A 19,969-nucleotide genomic window follows, 5' to 3' on the forward strand; every position below is an offset into this window, starting at 1 on the left:
TATGGTGGATGGAACAAGCCATTTACTTTAGTATTATGGGTGGAACAAGTAATTTACTCTTGTTATGGGTGGAACAAGCCATTTACTCTAGTGTTATGGGTGGAACAAGCCATTTACTCTAGTATTATGGGTGGAACAAGTCATTTACTCTCGTGTTATGGGTGGAACAAGCCATTTACTCTAGTATGGTGGGTGGAACAAGTCATTTACTCTAGTATGGTGGGTGGAACAAGCCATTTACTCCTGTATTATGGGTGGAACAAGCCATTTACTCTAGTATTATGGGTGGAACAAGTAATTTACTCTTGTTATGGGTGGAATAAGCCATTTACTCTAGTGTTATGGGTGGAACAAGCCATTTACTCTAGTATTATGGGTGGAACAAGTCATTTACTCTAGTATTATGGGTGGAACAAGTCATTTACTCTAGTATTATGGGCGGAACAAGTCATTTACTCTCGTGTTATGGGTGGAACAAGCCATTTACTCTAGTATGGTGGGTGGAACAAGCCATTTACTCCTGTATTATGGGTGGAACAAGCCATTTACTCTAGCATTATGGGTGGAACATGTCATTTACTCTAGCATTATGGGTGGAACATGTCATTTACTCCAGTATTATGGGTGGAACAAGTCATTTACTCTAGCATTATGGGTGGAACATGTCATTTACTCTAGTATGGTGGATGGAACAAGCCATTTACTTTAGTATTATGGGTGGAACAAGTAATTTACTCTTGTTATGGGTGGAACAAGCCATTTACTCTAGTGTTATGGGTGGAACGAGCCATTTACTCTAGTATTATGGGCGGAACAAGTCATTTACTCTCGTGTTATGGGTGGAACAAGCCATTTACTCTAGTATGGTGGGTGGAACATGTCATTTACTCTAGTATGGTGGGTGGAACAAGCCATTTACTCCTGTATTATGGGTGGAACAAGCCATTTACTCTAGTATTATGGGTGGAACAAGCCATTTACTCTAGTATGGTGGATGGAACAAGCCATTTACTTTAGTATTATGGGTGGAACAAGTAATTTACTCTTGTTATGGGTGGAACAAGCCATTTACTCTAGTGTTATGGGTGGAACAAGCCATTTACTCTAGTATGGTGGGTGGAACAAGTCATTTACTCTAGTATGGTGGGTGGAACAAGCCATTTACTCCTGTATTATGGGTGGAACAAGCCATTTACTCTAGCATTATGGGTGGAACATGTCATTTACTCTAGCATTATGGGTGGAACATGTCATTTACTCCAGTATTATGGGTGGAACAAGTCATTTACTCTAGCATTATGGGTGGAACATGTCATTTACTCTAGTATGGTGGGGGGAACAAGTCATTTACTCTAGCATTATGGGTGGAACAAGCCATTTACTCTAGTATGGTGGATGGAACAAGCCATTTACTTTAGTATTATGGGTGGAACAAGTAATTTACTCTAGTGTTATGGGTGGAACAAGCCATTTACTCTAGTGTTATGGGTGGAACGAGCCATTTACTCTAGTATCATGGGCGGAACAAGTCATTTACTCTCGTGTTATGGGTGGAACATGTCATTTACTCTAGTATGGTGGGTGGAACAAGTCATTTACTCTAGCATTATGGGTGGAACAAGTCCTTTACTCTAGTATGGTGGGTGGAACAAGTCATTTACTCTAGCATTATGGGTGGAACAAGCCATTTACTCTGGTATGGTGGGTGGAACAAGCCATTTACTTTAGTATTATGGGTGGAACAAGTCATTTACTCTAGTATTATGGGTGGAACAAGCCATTTACTCTCGTGTTATGGGTGGAACAAGCCATTTACTCAAGTGTTATGGGTGGAACAAGCCATTTACTCTAGTATTATGGGTGGAACAAGTCATTTACTCTAGTATGGTGGGTGGAAAAAGCAATTTACTCTAGTATATGGGTGGAACAGGCCATTACTCTAGTATTATGGGTGGAACAAGTTATTTACTCTCATGTCATGGGTGAACAAGCCATTTACTCTAGTATGGTGGGTGGAACAAGTCATTTACTCTAGTATTATGGGTGGAACAAGCCATTTACTCTAGTATTATGGGTGGAACAAGTCATTTACTCTAGTATGGTGGGTGGAACAAGCAATTTACTCTAGTATATGGGTGGAACAGGCCATTACTCTAGTATTATGGGTGGAACAAGTCATTTACTCTCATGTCATGGGTGAACAAGCCATTTACTCTAGTATGGTGGGTGAAACAACGAATTTACTCTAGAATTATGGGTGAAACAATCCATGAGAGGATGGTTGAATTTTTAAGTATACACCTGTCTTTCTTTTTTTCTTTCTTTCTCCACTTTCTCTCCTTTCTCTCTCTCACACTCTCTCCTTTTTTCTGTCTCTCTGCTCCTCTCTTTCTCCTCCCAACGATGAAGTCAAGGCAAGGCAAGACGCCCTCTCTCAACCGCACTCTCCAGAGCTGTAAAACATTCCAATGAAACACTTTTCTCAACTTTTATTTTCAAGGTTGAGGTTGGGCGGCAAGACATTTTCAGTCAGTCGTAATGGTGTGTCTTTTGGTTGGTTGCTTGCTTTATTCAAATCCAATTATATTTGTCACATGCGCTGAATAAAAAGGGTGTAGACTTTACCGTGAAATGCTTACTTACGAGCCCTTCCCAACGATGCAGTTAAAAAAATTACATATCTAAAAATAGTAACACAACAGGAATAAAATACACAAACATTTAGCTATATACGGAGATAACAGTACCAGGATAGGGTCAATGCACACTGTCCAGGTCACCATTTATTGAACTATTAAGCAGTCTTATGGATATTTTAGCAGTCTTATGGCTTGGAGGTAGAAGCTAACTCGGGAACCTGTTGATCCGAGAGCCGATGCTCTGCCGGACAGTAGTAGAGTGAACATTCTATGGCTTGGGTGGCTCAAGTCTGCGGCAATTGTTTGGGCTTTACGCTGACACCACCTGATATAGAGGTCCTGGATGGCAGGGAACTCAGCCACAGTGATGTACTGGGCCGTCAACACAACCCTCTGTAGGGCTTTGTGGCCAAAACAGAGCAGTTGCCATATCAAGCGGTGGTGCAGCTAGTCAAGATGCTCTCGATGGTGCAGCTGTAGAACTTTTTGAGGATCCGAGGGGAAGAGGCGCTGTCGTGTCCTCTTAACGACTGTGTGGGTGTGTGTGGACCATTTCAAATCTTTAGTGATTTGGACACAGAGGAACATGAAGCTCTCGACCCGCTCCACTGCAGCCCTGGATGGTGGTGTGCTCTCCCCCTTTTTCCTATAGTCCACGACCAGCTTCTTGGTTTTACGGACGTTGATGGCGAGGCTGTCGTCCTGGCACCACACTGCCAATTCTCTGACCTCCTCCCTGTAGGATGTCTCATCGCCGTCGGTGATCAGGTCTACCACCGTCATGCTGTCAGCAAACTTATTGATGGTGTTGGAATTGTGCGTGGCCATGCAGTCGTGGGTGAACAGGGAGTACAGGAGGGGACTAAGCATACGCCCCTGAGGGGCCCCCATGTTGAGGGTCAGCGTGGTGGAGGTGTTGTTGCCTACCCTCACCACCTTGGAGCGGCCCATCAGGAAGTCCAGGATCCAGTTGCAAAGGAAGATGTTCAGTCCCAGTGTCCCGAGCTTGGTAATGAGCTTGGTAATGAGCTATGGTGTTGAACGCTCAGCTGTTGTCAATGAATCCCAGTCTCACATAGGTGTTCCTCTTTGTCAGTTGCGATAGAGAGCAGCGTGAAGTGCAATTGAGATTACGTAATCTGTCGATCTGTTTGGGTGGTATGCAAATTAGAGTGGGTCCATGGTGTCTGGGGTGATGGTGTTGATGTGTGTCACGACCAGCCTTTCAAAGCCCTTCATAATTACAGATGTGAGTGCTACGGGACAATAGTAATTTAATCTGGTTACCTTGGAGTTCTTGGGAAAAGGGACAATGGTGGACAATTTGAAATATGTTGGGATTACAGACGGGGACAAGGAGAGATTGAAGACTAAAATGTAAACATAACATGTCTGTGAAGACGCCTTGATTATATGTACACTGAGTATATCAAACATTAGAAACAACAACCCCCCCCTTGCAGTCTTTGACACCAACAGGTGCGCCTGCGGCCTGGCACCTGCTACCATACCACGTTCAAAGGCACTTACATTTTTTTGTCTTGCACATTCACCCTCTGAATGGCACACATACCAATCCATGCCTCAATTGTCTCAAGGCTTAAAAATCCTTCTTTAACCTGTCTACTCCCCTTCATCTACACTGATTGAAGTGCAGGTCTGTGTTGATAACCCACCTTTCCTTCCTTCCTTTCACACAATTTATCCTTTTGGATCCTCACAAAAGTCATTTAGTGCTGTAGAAGGTTTCTGTCCCACTTTCTGTCAGCGAAGCCATGAATTATTGGGAGAGGCAGGATTAGGCACCAATTATAGAACTCAAGCACTGCTGAACTTCTATTTTCCCCTCGTTTACCGTCTTTATTATGAATAATAAACGAGAACATAATTGTAACATGTTTATTTCCAGCTAGCCCTTTGACAATGTTGTGTTATTACAGTCCTTTCCTGCTCTGAAATGTAAACGGTGGCTTCTGAGTTTCTTTACCCATACTCCCCGGCAGTCCCGTAACCCTTTCAGCACCTCTCCAGTCGGTGCTTGTAACGTTGTGGGTGGTCGGGCTCAGCCTTAGTCAGGGGTTTGGACCCTGTGGTGGACGTGTGGATTTTGAGCTGTGAAATTGCATTAAGTTGCCTGTTCTAAAGTCGTAATGGTGAGGCAGGGAGGCAAATGGCAATCCTTCCTTTAATGAAACCTAAGCTACTTTACAAAGCAGAGTAGAGGACCAAAGAAGGTCTGCTGGAGTTGGACAACTGGGACTTATAAGGGGGAAGTTGAATGGAGGGAAACTGCAGATATTCACATGCATTTATGCTTAATGTCAACTAAAATAAACAAGTACTTTATGACTAGGCAGACTGCCGCCATTTTGGATTTACTTGGACAGTGAAGCTAGAACTTTTAATTTGGCTCTATACTCCAGCATTTTGAATTTGAGATCAAATGATTTATGTGTGGTGACAGAATGTCACCTTTTATTTGAGGGTATTTTCATACGTATCTGTTTTGCAGTTTACAAATTAATGCACTTTATGTATCTAGTCCCCCCATGTACATTTACTTTACTCTAATACAACTGTGGTTTGTGACTACTCTGCTTTCCCATTGTGGCCGATTCAATTGCAGTCATTCTGTGTTACGGATTTTTCAGTCACTCTGGAAACGATTTGGTAACAGAGTGACACGTTTTAATTTATGAACAAAATTGCTACAGTAAAAGCACTACAACTTTCTTTTTACTTCTGTAAACTTTCATAATCCTCCCTCCTCATGAGGGAGAGAAATGAGAAAATATCTATATTTCACCTTTATTTAACCAGGTAGGCCAGTTGAGAACAAGTTCTCATTTACAACTGTGACCTGGCCAAGGTAAGCAAAGCAGTGCAACAAAAACAACAACACAGTCACACATGGGATAAACAAATGTACAGTCAATAGCACAATAGAAAAATCTATGTACAGTGTATGCAAATTTAGTAAGATTTAAAAAAGATCTGTATTGATCTAGGCAAGTCAGTTAAGAACAAGTTCTTATTTTCAATGACGGCCTAGGAACAGTGGGTTAACTGCCTTGTTCAGGGGCAGAATTACAGATTTTTACCTTGCCTGCTCAGGGATTCGATCTTGTAAACTTTCGGTTACTAGTCCAATGCTCAAACCATTAGGCTACCTGCCGCCCCGATTGGGGAGGTAAAGCAATAAATAGGCCATAGTTGCAAAATAATTATAATTTAGCATTAACACTGGAGTGATAGATGTGCAGATGATGATGTGCAAGTGGAGATACTGGGGTGCAAAAGAGCAAAAAAGCAATATGGGGATGAGGTAGTTGGGTGGGCTATTTACAGATGGGCTGTGTACCGGTGCAGTGATCAGTAATCTGCTCTGACAGCTGCTGCTTAAAGTTAGTGAGCTGAAGCTGGGGCTTTACTTAGCAAAGACATATAGATGACCTGGAGCCAGTGGGTTTGGTGACGAATATATATGTATAGGGCTAGCCAACGAGAGGATACAGGTCGCAGTGGTGGGCAATATATGGGGCTTTGGTGACAAAACGGATGGCACTGTGATAGACTACATCCAATTTGCTGAGTAGAGTGTTGGAGGCTATTTTGTAAATGACATCGCCGAAGTCAAGGATAGGTAGGATAGGTAGGATAGTCAGTTTTACAAGGGTATGTTTGGCAGCATGAGTGAAGGAGGCTTTGTTGCGAAATAGGAAGCCGATTCTAGATTTAATTTAGGATTGGAGATGCTTAATAATGTGAGTCTGGAATGAGAGTTCACAGTCTTACCAGACACCTAGGTATTTATAGTTGTCCTCAGAACCGTCCAAAGTAGTGATGCTAGTCGGGCGGGCGGGTGCGGGCAGCAATCGGTTGAAGAGCATGCATTTAGTTTTACTAGCATTTAAGAGCAGTTGGAGGCCACAGAAGGAGTGTTGTATGGCATTGAAGCTCATTTGGAGGTTTGTTAACACAGTGCCCAAAGAAGAGCCAGATGTATACAGAATGGTGTTGTCTGCTTAGAGGTGGATCAGAGAATCACCAGCAGCAAGAGCGACATTGTTGATATATACAGAGAAAAGAGTCGGCCCGAGAATTGAACCCTGTGGCACAATATGTGGCAAAATGTGTTAAACAGAAGGTGAATCATTTCTGCAAAACTAAATACAAACGTTGATATTAGTTGGCAGGGGCCTTTACTTCAATAGTATTGTATTTTGATATATTTCTAATAGCTTTTAAGACTTTTTCCTAATAGATGTTTTATAAGAAACTTTTTCCATATGTGTGACCAGAAATCATAGCCGTTGCTTATTCCAAATCTTTGGGATGGAAAAGTCTCAAAAATATAGACTCTTAGCTTTCCTTTGACACCAACTTTGATATGCTCCTATAAACTTCGCAAGTTGGTGCTCGTGGGTCCTTTTAAATGGTAGACCAATGTTAGACCAATGTTAAAGTATAAAGATGAAGAGAGACAGAGAGGAGGGGTCTGGAAAAATATCCTTCCTTCTGCGTGTAACACCTGAGTAATAATTTTGTTCTCACTACATCTCCCTTCACAGGTATTATTTCATCCCAGAGAGATTTGAAACTGTGAGAAGATGCTTCCAACAATAACACCTTTGATATACTGAGCTTGACGTCTGTGCAATATCTACGGGTGGCCGTTCCAGCAACAGCAACAAATGAGCAGTAAAATGCAACAAGCGCCCCAATAAACACAGTATACATTTCAAACGGTGGTCTCCAGGGGATGGCTGTCTCTTTTGACAATCAGAACAGGGGGAAGACTGGGGAAAGGTTGTCTGGGGCTCAGCGTGTGAGGCACACGTACACAGAGCTTTGTACTGAGCGGCCAAGGTAAGAATGTATCTTGGATAGTTGGGTTGACGGGCAGTACTATATTCACCCTGAAGTCAGAACACCCCAGTCCCTCAGCTAATGACACAGTCAGTAGATTCATATGACTGAGTTTTTGTATTTGTTTGTTTAAGTTTAAAAATATGCTTTTGAATGCTATTTGCAAATTAATAGAAGGTGGTGCACTCAGATGACCAGTACTGTTTTGCAGAACTCCGGAACAATTTGTGAATGCTTCAGGGTTTCTTGTATTTTAGTTAGGCCCCGAATCTTTCCCTGACCCCTGACCCCTGTCCTGACTAAGATGTTTGGGGTGTGGCTCGATCTGAACAACTGTGTCAGTCCGCTACTTCCTGGTGAGGAGAAAAATCCGTAAAGCAGGGAGGAAGTGAAGTAATAACAGACAGGAAGTGAGTTCAGAATGACCAGGCGTTTAGGAGGGAAACGGACCGAGATTTACATCTAGTCCTCAAAACATTGGACATTGTTGGTTTTGCAGGGCCTCCGTGTGTGTTGTGATCAAATGAATTGGTATTTGTCCTGGAATGTTCCTTTCCAAGGATAGGGTTTGACTTCCTGAGAGAGACTCCGAATTTCGGTCCCAGAGTACGAGAATATGAGAGAATTTCGGGCAATATGATTTGTTTATTTGTATGATTTATTGTTTATTTATGACAATCAATCTAGTAATTGATATGGTATATTGATTCAAGTCTACATTAGTATTTTGGTACTAGTAACTATCATTGCTTATTAGTAATGGATCTTTCTATGATCAATAACCATCTGTGCCCCACCTGGGCTTTTGGGGGTGTGCAGTGCACTCTCTTTTAGTTTGTTATCTATCAGCTATCACTTCAGCTCTGAGTGTGATGTGGTGAGCTAAGTGCTGTGTTGATGCTGTTCTGTGGGGGATGTGTGTGAAGAGGAAGGCCTGGGCCTCACATTTAGCTGTGGTCTCCTGGGAGAGATTAGCTAGTTTAGGCTCTGGAGTCTCTCTCTCTCTCTCTCTCTCTCTCTCTCTCTCTCTCTCTCTCTCTCTCTCTCTCTCTCTCTCTATCATTGCTCAATGCTGGTCTCTCTTTGTTTAGAAGCAACGGATGATTATTCTATTCTCTCTTTCTCTCACTCTTCCGCTCTCTTTTTTGCACTTTCTGTTCCTCTCTCCTTTATTCTATATTCCTCTAATCTCACTTTCTTTCCTATTTTAACCCCCATTTGTCTGTCTCTACCTAAACTGTTTCTATTTTCCTTTCAGTGTCTATTTCTCCTTTACTCCCTCATACCTCTCCCACTTTCAGTTGTCTTGGAGTGTGCCAACACTCCCCCTTTCTCTCTTTACCCCCCCTCGCTCTCTGTCACTCATTTTCAATTCAATTCAAAGGGCTTTATTGGCATGGGAAACATTGTTTACATTGCCAAACCAAGTGAAATAGACAACTCAGTCAATCGCCCACACAGCAGATGCTCTGAGCTGACCGCCCAGGTGGCTTGGTGGTATTCAGGCCCAGACTGGACCCCTCTCTGCAACCCAACCCAACATCAGGCCTCCTATCCTGCTCCAGAGCCCTCTACTTCAGGTCTGTTCCAAACGGCACAAGATTGTCTATATAGTGCACTACTTTTGACCAGGACCCTGGTCAGTAGTGCACTATATGAAGAATAGGGTGCAGAGCCCTCCACAAATGGTCCCCAGGTCCACCGGCAGGCTGCTAGCCAGGCTCCGGTCTCCCTCTCTGGCTGGGGCAGTTGGAGCTCCACTGCACCACAGCATCGCTGTTAGCGTTCATCTCCTAAACGATCCCAGCCCTAAGAGGATCAATACTCATTTTCAGGGAGCAGCATGATCCCTTAATGTAGTGGAGGAGGATTGCTTCTTATCCCCCCCCCCCTCCCACACACACACACACACATCTGTCTCTCTACAGGAGCCAGCGCATGCAGCGAGAGCTCTGCTTTCATTTCTCTCACCTCCTGGGGACGGCGTTAGTTAGGTAGTTAGTTAAAGACATTGTCCTTTTGTGTTGCTGATATCATTACTTCAGTCAATTGTGTTATGCCGTGTAGGGAGAATTTTGATTTATGGGATTACTGTATCACTATCTGTATTACTAGCTACAATATTGGTTTTAGTCCTCTGTAGCAATTGTTATCAATGAAATCAATGCATTGAAATTGACTTCATTGACCTGTATTACTCTAGCTATAGGGTCACCTTGAAGGGTTTATGTATGGAACGGAATAACCACCAGCTCCCATCCAATTCCGCCAGCGTCTGAATTTGCCCTTGTTCGAAATCCTAATGCTTATGCTGCCAGATAAAATAGATGGTGCTGTTTTATTCTAGTTGCTTTTAAACACACCAGAGAGTTCAGTTCTCCCTCTTTTCAGACTGTTTCATGATTGGTAGTCATATTATTATTATTCTTTGTGTTCCACAGACGTTCTGTTTGAAAAAATGACTTCATGCTAACAGTGGCATGATCCAAGGAAAATGGGAAAGATTTCAGAGAGTTTCCATTGGATAACAACCATCTCTTTTTCCAGTCAGTCGTCTCTGTACGGTTGGAGGGTATGAACAGGAACAGAACGTGGTTTAGCTAAACGTCTCATGATTGATCTTTGCTGATGTAGACTGTTTCTGTCCCTTTTTTCATCAAGGAGGGTGGGAGAGAGGAGAGAGGAGGGGGGGGGTCAAACCATTCCTCTTTCTCACCTCCCCCCACCCCCTTTCCAACAGGTCCTGGCTGGCTATTGGCTGAAACAGGTTGGGAGGGACTCATTGGGTATGCTAAAGCTATTTTTCTCCGTCAGGCCAACCCAGGCAGCACCGCATGGCCCTTCACTGTGGACTGACCGACTGACCACTCTCCTCTGCTGAATTATGCAGCCCGCAGTCCGCAGACCCACACCATAAACAGCCATCTTTTTTCTTCTAGTATGTAGGTGATAGGGGACTCTTCTACGAGTGTTTGACCAAACAGAGAACAATATACTTTTGCTAACATGGTAATAAATGACTCACAAGCTGACCAGGTAATGTTTCCTTGCTGTAAAAAAAACATTTGCAAGTGAAATCTGTGTTACGTTTAAAGCTGAGTGTTTTTTTTTTCTTTTAACTCTTGGCTTAAAGTAGACATAATGACAAGCTCTCTCTCTCCACACAAAAGACATGCTTCAAGCTTGTACACAAGAACCCCTATAACAGTCTGTAGGTACACGAATAGCCTGGCCAAGCAGCAACAGTTGCTCCTGTGTGTGACCTATAATTGCCTGCCTATCATGGGATCTGAAGAAAAATAATCATTTCATTTTGTCCTTAGCGAGCGAGATTATACAACTTTTTTTTTTTGTTCTGGTCCATATTTTTCCGAAAGCCAGGAATTCACCTCACCAGCAACTAAGCATGTGATCAGTTCTTTCCATTTATCCAGAAGAGAATCTGTGCATCCTAAATATCACCCTTTTCCCTTTATAGTGCACCACTTTTGACCAGGACCAATAGAGTTCAAAAGTAGTGCTCTATATAGGGAATAGGGTGCCATTTGGGATGCATTCTATGGGTGATAAGAGGTGTGTGACAGGTCTGATTGGATGCAGTCAGACCTGCTGATTGTTTTGGCATGCCCCTGTCTTCCTTCCGTATGCCACACCTGGGTTCAAACACTATTCCAAATCTTTCAAAATACTTTGAGCATTCATTCTAGCCTGCCCATGGAGTGCAAGATGGGTGGGATTTAAAGTGTTGGGACTATAATATTGGTCCATTAAGCCAGGCAAGCTCAATCAAGCACAGATAAAGCAGTTGAAGTGATTTGGAATAGTATTTGAACCCAGGTGTGGGCCCTGCCCTCCCTAGAGCTGTGGTAAAGCTTGTGCTACAGGAGAACAGCCAGGCCTTTCTTTAGGTAAGAGGCAGGAGGATTGAATCACCGCTGGGCTGGCTAGCTGACGGTCTCATGACTCTTTTTCTCTCTCTGCTGTCTCGGTCTGGTCCCATCGCATTCCTTCGTCCATCCCACACGCACTCTCTCCTCTCCCGGAGGTGGCATAAGATTTGTGGAGAGAAAAACTTGTTTAGATGCATCATACCGTTTCTGGTAAAAGTATTCCAATTTTGGTGAAAAAACTCTAAATCTTGTAAATGGATATTACTTTCTATATTTTTCTTTTTAGAATGATACGTAGTGATATGATTTAATAAAGTAGAAATGGGCTTTTTTAAATGTTCACAATGTTTTTGGGTAGATAAATCTTCCTTCATGTAATAGCCTAATTCAGTCCATGCAATAAACAAAAACACCCGCAGAGGGGTGATCTACAGGTGCAAATAGCCATCTAAGCTCCATCCACTACTACATGTACAAGCTTTAGAGTAGGTTTCCCCAACTGGCGGTGGTTTTATTTGGCCACCCAAGTTTTCTGAGAAACAATACAAATGTATACAGTACCAGTCAAAGGATTGGCCACACCTACTCATTCAAGGTTATTTTTTATTTTTTTTACTATTTTCTACATAGTAGGATAATAGTGAAGACATCACAACTATGAAACAACACATATGGAATCATGTAGTAACCAAATAATTGTTAAACAAATCAAAATAGATTTTAGATTTTAGATTCTTTAAAGTAGCTACCCTGTGCCTTGATGACAGCTTTGCACACTCTTGGCAACAAGCATCAGGACTGCTTTTCGAACAGTCTTGAAGGAGTTCCCACATATGCTGAGCACTTGTTGAGCACTTTTCCTTCACTCTGCGGTCCAACTCATCCCCAAACCATTTCAATTGGGTTGAGGTCGGGTGATTGTGGAGGCCAGGTCATCTGATGCAGCACTCCATCACTCTCCTTCTGTCACACCCTGATCTGTTTCTTGCCTTGTGCCTTGATTCCTTCTTGGTCAAATAGCCCTTACACAGTCGGGAGGTGTGTTGGGTTATTGTCCTGTTGAAAAACAAATGAATGCTGTGATAGCCATGCTGGTTAAGTGTGCCTTGAATTCAAAAGAAATCACAGACAGTGTCACCAGCAAAGCACCCCCACACCATCACACCTCCTCCATGCTTCACAGAAATACTCCTCAGCACCACCCCGCCCCCTCCTCAGTCGATCCTGCAAGTTAAAAAGCTGGTGGCGGAAGTCCTGGGCTGGCGTGGTTACACGTGGGCTGCAGTTTTGAGGCTGGTTGGATGTACTACCAAATTCTTTAAAATGACATTAGAATTAGCTTATGTTAGAGAAATTAACATTAATTTCTCTGGCAACAGCTTTGTTGGACATTTCTTCAGTCAGCATGCCAATTGCACCCTCCCTCAAAACTTGATACATCTGTGGCATTGTGTTGTGTGACAAAACTTCACATTTTAGAGTGGCCATTTATTGTCCCCAGCACAATGTGCACCTGTGTAATGATTATGCTGTTTAATCAGCTTCTTGATATGCCACAGCAGTCAGGTGGATGGATTATCTTGGCAAAGCAGAAATGCTCACTAACAGGGATGTTAGAAATACGTTTTTTGTGTGTATGGAACATTTCTGGAATCTTTTATTTCAGCTCATGAAAAATGGGATCACCACTTTACATGTTGCATATACAGTACCAGTCAAACGTTTGGACACACCTACAAGGGTTTTTCTTTATTTTTACTATTGTCTACTTTGTATAATAATATTGAAGACATCAAAACTATGAAATAACACATATGGAATCATGTAGTAATCAAAAAAGTGTTTGGTTAGTACATGAGCAGCCACCCTTTGCCTGGATGACAGCTTTGCACACTCTTTGCATTCTCTCGACCAGCTTCACCTGGAATGCTTTTCCAACAGTCTTGAAGAAGTTACCACATATGCTGAGCACTTGTTGGCTGCTTTTCCTTCACTCTGCAGTCCCAACTCATCTCAAACCACTACTTCCGGCGCCGACAGAGATGGCCGCCTCGCTTCGCGTTCCTAGGAAACTATGCAGTTTTTTGTTTTTTTTACGTGATATTTCTTACATTGGTACCCCAGGTCATCTTAGGTTTCATTACATACAGTCGAGAAGAACTACTGAATATAAGAGCAGCGTCAACTCACCATCAGTACGACCAAGAATATGACTTTCGCAAAGCGGATCCTTTGTTCTGCCTTTCACCCAGGACAACGGAATGGATCCCAGCCGGCGACCCCAAAAAACGACTTCGTAAAAGGGGGAAACGAAGCGGTCTTCTGGTCAGGCTGCGGAGACGGGCACATCGCCGCCAATCCCTAGCATTCTACTCGCCAATGTCCAGTCTCTTGACAACAAGGTTGATGAAATCCGAGCAAGGGTAGCATTCCAGAGGGACATCAGAGACTGTAACGTTCTTTGCTTCACGGAAACATGGCTCACTGGAGAGACGCTATTGGAGTCGGTGCAGCCAGCTGGTTTCTCCACTCATCTCGCCGACAGAAACAAACATCTTTCTGGTAAGAAGAGAGGCGGGCGCGTATGCTTCATGGTTAACGAGACGTGGTGTGGTCACAACAACATATAGGAACTCAAGTCCTTCTGTTCACCTGATTTAGAATTCTTCACAATCAAATGTCGACCGCATTATCTACCAAGGGAATTCTCTTCAATTATAATCACAGCCGTATATATTCCCACCCAAGCAGACACTTCGATGGCTTTATTTGACTTTATTTGACTCTTTGCAAACTGGAATCCATATATCCTGAGGCTGCATTCATTGTGGCTGGGGATTTTAACAAGGCTAATCTGAAAACAAGACTCCCTAAATTGTATCAGAATATCGATTGCGCAAACCAGGGCTGGAAAAACCTTGAATCATTGCTATTCTAACTTCCGCGACGCATATAAGGCCCTGCCCCGCTCTCCTTTCGGAAAAGCTGACCACGACTCCATTTTGTTGATCCCTGCCTACAGACAGAAACTAAAACAAGAAGCTCCCTCGCTGAGGTCTGTTCAACACTGGTCCGACCAATCTGATTCCACACTCCAAGACTGCTTCCATCACGTGGACTGGGATATGTTTCGTATTGCATCAAACAACAACATTGACGAATACGCTGATTCGGTGAGCGACTTCATTAGAACGTGCGTTGAAGATGACATTCCCATAGCAACGATTAAAACATTCCCAAACCAGAAACCGTGGATTGATGGCAGCATTCGAGTGAAACTGAAAGCGGGAACCACTCCTTTTAATCAGGGCAAGGTGACCGGAAACATGACCGAATACAAACAGTGTAGCTATTCCCTCCGCAAGGCAATCAAACAAGCTAAGCGTCAGTATAGAGACAAAGTAGAATCTCAATTCAACGGCTCAGACACAAGAGTTATGTGGCACGGTCTACAGTCAATCACGGATTACAAAAAGAAAACCAGCCCCGTCACGGACCAGGAAGAAGAAAACCGACCCCGCCCTGTGCAACTGGGTACTGGACTTCCTGACGGGCCGCCCCCAGGTGGTGAGGGTAGGCAACAACATCTCCACCCTGCTGAGCCTCAACACTGGGGCCCAACAAGGGTGCGTTCTGAGCCCTCTCCTGTACTCCCTGTTCACCCACGACTGTGTGGCCACGCACGCCTCCAACTCAATCATCAAGTTTGCGGACGACACAACAGTGGTAGGCTTGATTACCATAAACGACGAGAGGGCCTACAGGGAGGAGGTGAGGGCCCTCAGAGTGTGGTGTCAGGAAAATAACCTCACACTCAACGTCAACAAAACTAAGGAGATGATTGTGGACTTCAGGAAACAGCAGAGGGAACACCCCCCTATCCACATCGATGGAACAATAGTGGAGAGGGTAGTAAGTTTTAAGTTCCTCGGCGTACACATCACAGACAAACTGAATTGGTCCACCCACACAGACAGCATCGTGAAGAAGGCGCAGCAGTGCCTCTTCAACCTCAGGAGGCTGAAGAAATTTGGCTTGTCACCAAAAGCACTCACAAACATCTACAGATGCACAATCGAGAGCATCCTGTCAGGCTGTATCACCGCCTGGTACGGCAACTGCTCCGCCCACAACCGTAAGGCTCTCCAGAGGGTAGTGAGGTCTGCACAACGCATTACCGGGGGCAAACTACCTGCCCTCCAGGACACCTACACCACCCGATGTCACAGGAAGGCCATAAAGATCATCAAGGACAACAACCACCCGAGCCACTGCCTGTTCACCCCGCTATCATCCAGAAGGCGAGGTCAGTACAGGTGCATCAAAGCTGGGACTGAGAGACTGAAAAACAGCTTCTATCTCAAGGCCATCAGACTGTTAAACAACCACCACTAACATTGAGTGGCTGCTGCCAACACACTGACTCAACTCCAGCCACTTTAATAATGGGAATTGATGGTAAATGATGTAAAATATATCACTAGCCACTTTAAATAATGCTACCTAATATAATGTTTACATACCCTACATTATTCATCTCATATGTATACGTATATACTGTACTCTATATCATCTACTGCATCTTTATGTAATACATGTATCACTAGCCACTTTAACTATGCCACTTCGTTTACATACTCATCTCATATGTATTTACTGTACTCAATACCATCTACTGTATCTTGCCTATGCCGCTCTGTACCATCACTCATTCATATATCTTTATGTACATATTCTTTATCCCCTTACACTTGTGTCTATAAGGTAGTAGTTTTGGAATTGTTAGCTAGATTACATGTTGGTTATTACTGCATTGTCGGAACTAGAAGCACAAGCATTTCGCTACACATGCACTAAACGATATCATAACCGCCATCGATAAAAGACAGTACTGTGCAGCCGTCTTCATCGACCTTGCCAAGGCTTTCGACTCTGTCAATCACCATATTCTTATCGGCAGACTCAGTAGCCTCGGTTTTTCGGATAACTGCCCTGCCTGGTTCACCAATTACTTTGCAGAAAGAGTTCAGTGTGTCAAATTGGAGGGCATGCTGTCCGGTCCTCTGGCAGTCTCTATGGGGGTGACACAGGGTTCAATTCTCGGGCCGACTCTTTTCTCTGTATATATCAATGATGTTGCTCTTGCTGCGGTCGATTCCCTGATCCACCTCTACGCAGACGACACCATTCTATATACTTCCGGCCCGTCCTTGGACACTGTGCTATCTAACCTCCAAACGAGCTTCAATGCCATACAACACTCCTTCCGTGGCCTCCAACTGCTCTTAAACGCTAGTAAAACCAAATGCATGCTTTTCAACCGATCGCTGCCTGCACCCGCATGCCCGACGAGCATCACCACCCTGGATTGTTCCGACCTTGAATATGTGGACATCTATAAGTACATAGGTGTCTGGCTAGACTGTAAACTCTCCTTCCAGACTCATATCAAACATCTCCAATCGAAAATCAAATCAAGAGTCGGCTTTCTATTCCGCAACAAAGCCTCCTTCACTCACGCCGCCAAACTTACCCTAGTAAAACTGACTATCCTACCGATCCTCGACTTCGGCGATGTCATCTAATTGTAGGAAGCATTGGAGCGAGCGGTCGCATCTACACTTCGGTCCGCAGGTAGTATAACTTGTTATTACATTTCGTTATAGTACAACGTTATAGTACAACGGTTTGATTTGTCTAATCTTAGCAATTTCTTCTTAGCTAGCTACATAGCCGTCTTTGTATCAACGATAATTGCATAATTATCGTATTTCGTCGTCCTAACGTATCTGCCCAGCAGCTAGCTAAGCAGCTAGCTAACATCCACTGTCCACCAGCACTGTAGAAACTATTACACTCAACTGAACGACTCGATTAGCGTAGTGTCAGCTAGCTACATAGTTGTCTTCGCTGTCTTCGTATCCAAGATAATTGTGCAGTTTAGAGTGTGTAGACTTAGAGTGATTATCTTAATTTACCGAGGTTAGCTAGCCAGCTATTTGTCGTCCTTAACGTAGGAAATGCTGCTAGCTAGCTAGCCAACAGCTAGCCAACCTCTACAGAATTGAACTCCAACTACCCGGTCAACATTCCGCGTCGCTCCACAGGTAGTATCACATTTTCATTTCACTTCATTACAGTACAACGGTTTGATTTGTTTGATCGTAGCTAGCCAGCTACATAGCCGTCTTTGTATCTAAGACAATTGTGTAGTCTAGAGCGATTTTCTAGGTTAGCTGGCCAGCTATTGTCGTTCTTTTAACGTAGCTAGCCAGCTAGCCCCCGAATAGCAGCACTGTAGTAACTATTACAGTACAACGGTTTGTTTTGTTTGATCGTAGCTAGCTAGCTACATAGCCGTCTTTGTATCTAAGACAATTGTGTAGCCTAGAGCGATTTTCTAGGTTAGCTGGCCAGCTATTGTCGTTCTTTTAACGTAGCTAGCCAGCTAGCCCCCGAATAGCAGCACTGTAGTAACTATTACAGTAAAACGGTTTGTTTTTGTTTGATCGTAGCTAGCTAGCTACATAGCCGTCTTTGTATCTAAGACAATTGTGTAGCCTAGAGCGATTTTCTAGGTTAGCTAGCCAGCTATTGTCGTTCTTTTAAGGTAACGTAACGCAATCAACCTGCTAGCTAGCCAGCTAGCCCCCGAATAGCAGCACTGTAGAAACTATTACACTCGACGGAACGACTTGATTAGTGTAGTGTCAACATCGCAGCCACTACCAGCTAGCCTACTCTAGCAGTACTGTATCATTTCAATCATTTTAGTCAATAAGATTCTTGCTACGTAAGCTTAACTTTCTGAACATTCGAGACGTGTAGTCCACTTGTCATTCCAATCTCCTTTGCATTAGCGTAGCCTCTTCTGTACCCTGTCAACTATGTGTCTATCTATCCCTGTTCTCTCCTCTCTGCACAGACCATACAAACGCTCCACACCGCGTGGCCGCGGCCACCCTAATCTGGTGGTCCCAGCGCGCACGACCCACGTGGAGTTCCTGGTCTCCGGTAGCCTCTGGAACTGCCGATCTGCGGCCAACAAGGCAGAGTTCATCTCAGCCTATGCCTCCCTCCAGTCCCTCGACTTCCTGGCACTGACGGAAACATGGATCACCACAGATAACACTGCTACTCCTACTGCTCTCTCTTCGTCCGCCCACGTGTTCTCGCACACCCCGAGAGCTTCTGGTCAGCGGGGTGGTGGCACCGGGATCCTCATCTCTCCCAAGTGGTCATTCTCTCTCTCCCCTTACCCATCTATCTATCGCCTCCTTTGAATTCCATGCTGTCACAGTTACCAGCCCTTTCAAGCTTAACATCCTTATCATTTATCGCCCTCCAGGTCCCCTCGGAGAGTTCATCAATGAGCTTGATGCCTTGATAAGCTCCTTTCCTGAGGACGGCTCACCTCTCACAGTCCTGGGCGACTTTAACCTCCCCACGTCTACCTTTGACTCATTCCTCTCTGCCTCCTTCTTTCCACTCCTCTCCTCTTTTGACCTCACCCTCTCACCTTCCCCCTACTCACAAGGCAGGCAATACGCTCGACCTCATCTTTACTAGATGCTGTTCTTCCACTAACCTCATTGCAACTCCCCTCCAAGTCTCCGACCACTACCTTGTATCCTTTTCCCTCTCGCTCTCATCCAACACTTCCCACACTGCCCCTACTCGGATGGTATCGCGCCGTCCCAACCTTCGCTCTCTCTCCCCCGCTACTCTCTCCTCTTCCATCCTATCATCTCTTCCCTCTGCTCATACCTTCTCCAACCTTTCTCCTGATTCTGCCTCCTCAACCCTCCTCTCTTCCCTTTCTGCATCCTTTGACTCTCTATGTCCCCTATCCTCCAGGCCGGCTCGGTCCTCCCCTCCCGCTCCGTGGCTCGATGACTCATTGCGAGCTCACAGAACAGAGCTCCGGGCAGCCGAGCGGAAATGGAGGAAAACTCGCCTCCCTGCGGACCTGGCATCCTTTCACTCCCTCCTCTCTACATTTTCCTCCTCTGTCTCTGCTGCTAAATCCACTTTCTACCACTCTAAATTCCAAGCATCTGCCTCTAACCCTAGGAAGCTCTTTGCCACCTTCTCCTCCCTCCTGAATCCTCCTCCCCCTCCCCCTCCTCCCTCTCTGCAGATGACTTCGTCAACCATTTTGAAAAGAAGGTCGACGACATCCGATCCTCGTTTGCTAAGTCAAACGACACCGCTGGTTCTGCTCACACTGCCCTACCCTGTGCTCTGACCTCTTTCTCCCTCTCTCTCCAGATGAAATCTCGCTTCTTGTGACGGCCGGCCGCCCAACAACCTGCCCGCTTGACCCTATCCCCTCCTCTCTTCTCCAGACCATTTCCGGGGACCTTCTCCCTTACCTCACCTCGCTCATCAACTCATCCCTGACCGCTGGCTACGTCCCTTCCGTCTTCAAGAGAGCGAGAGTTGCACCCCTTCTGAAAAAACCTACACTCGATCCCTCCGATGTCAACAACTACAGACCAGTATCCCTTCTTTCTTTTCTCTCCAAAACTCTTGAACGTGCCGTCCTTGGCCAGCTCTCCCGCTATCTCT

This window comes from Oncorhynchus masou, chromosome 30 (genome assembly GCF_036934945.1).
Source record: "Oncorhynchus masou masou isolate Uvic2021 chromosome 30, UVic_Omas_1.1, whole genome shotgun sequence".
Taxonomy (NCBI): Eukaryota; Metazoa; Chordata; class Actinopteri; order Salmoniformes; family Salmonidae; genus Oncorhynchus; species Oncorhynchus masou.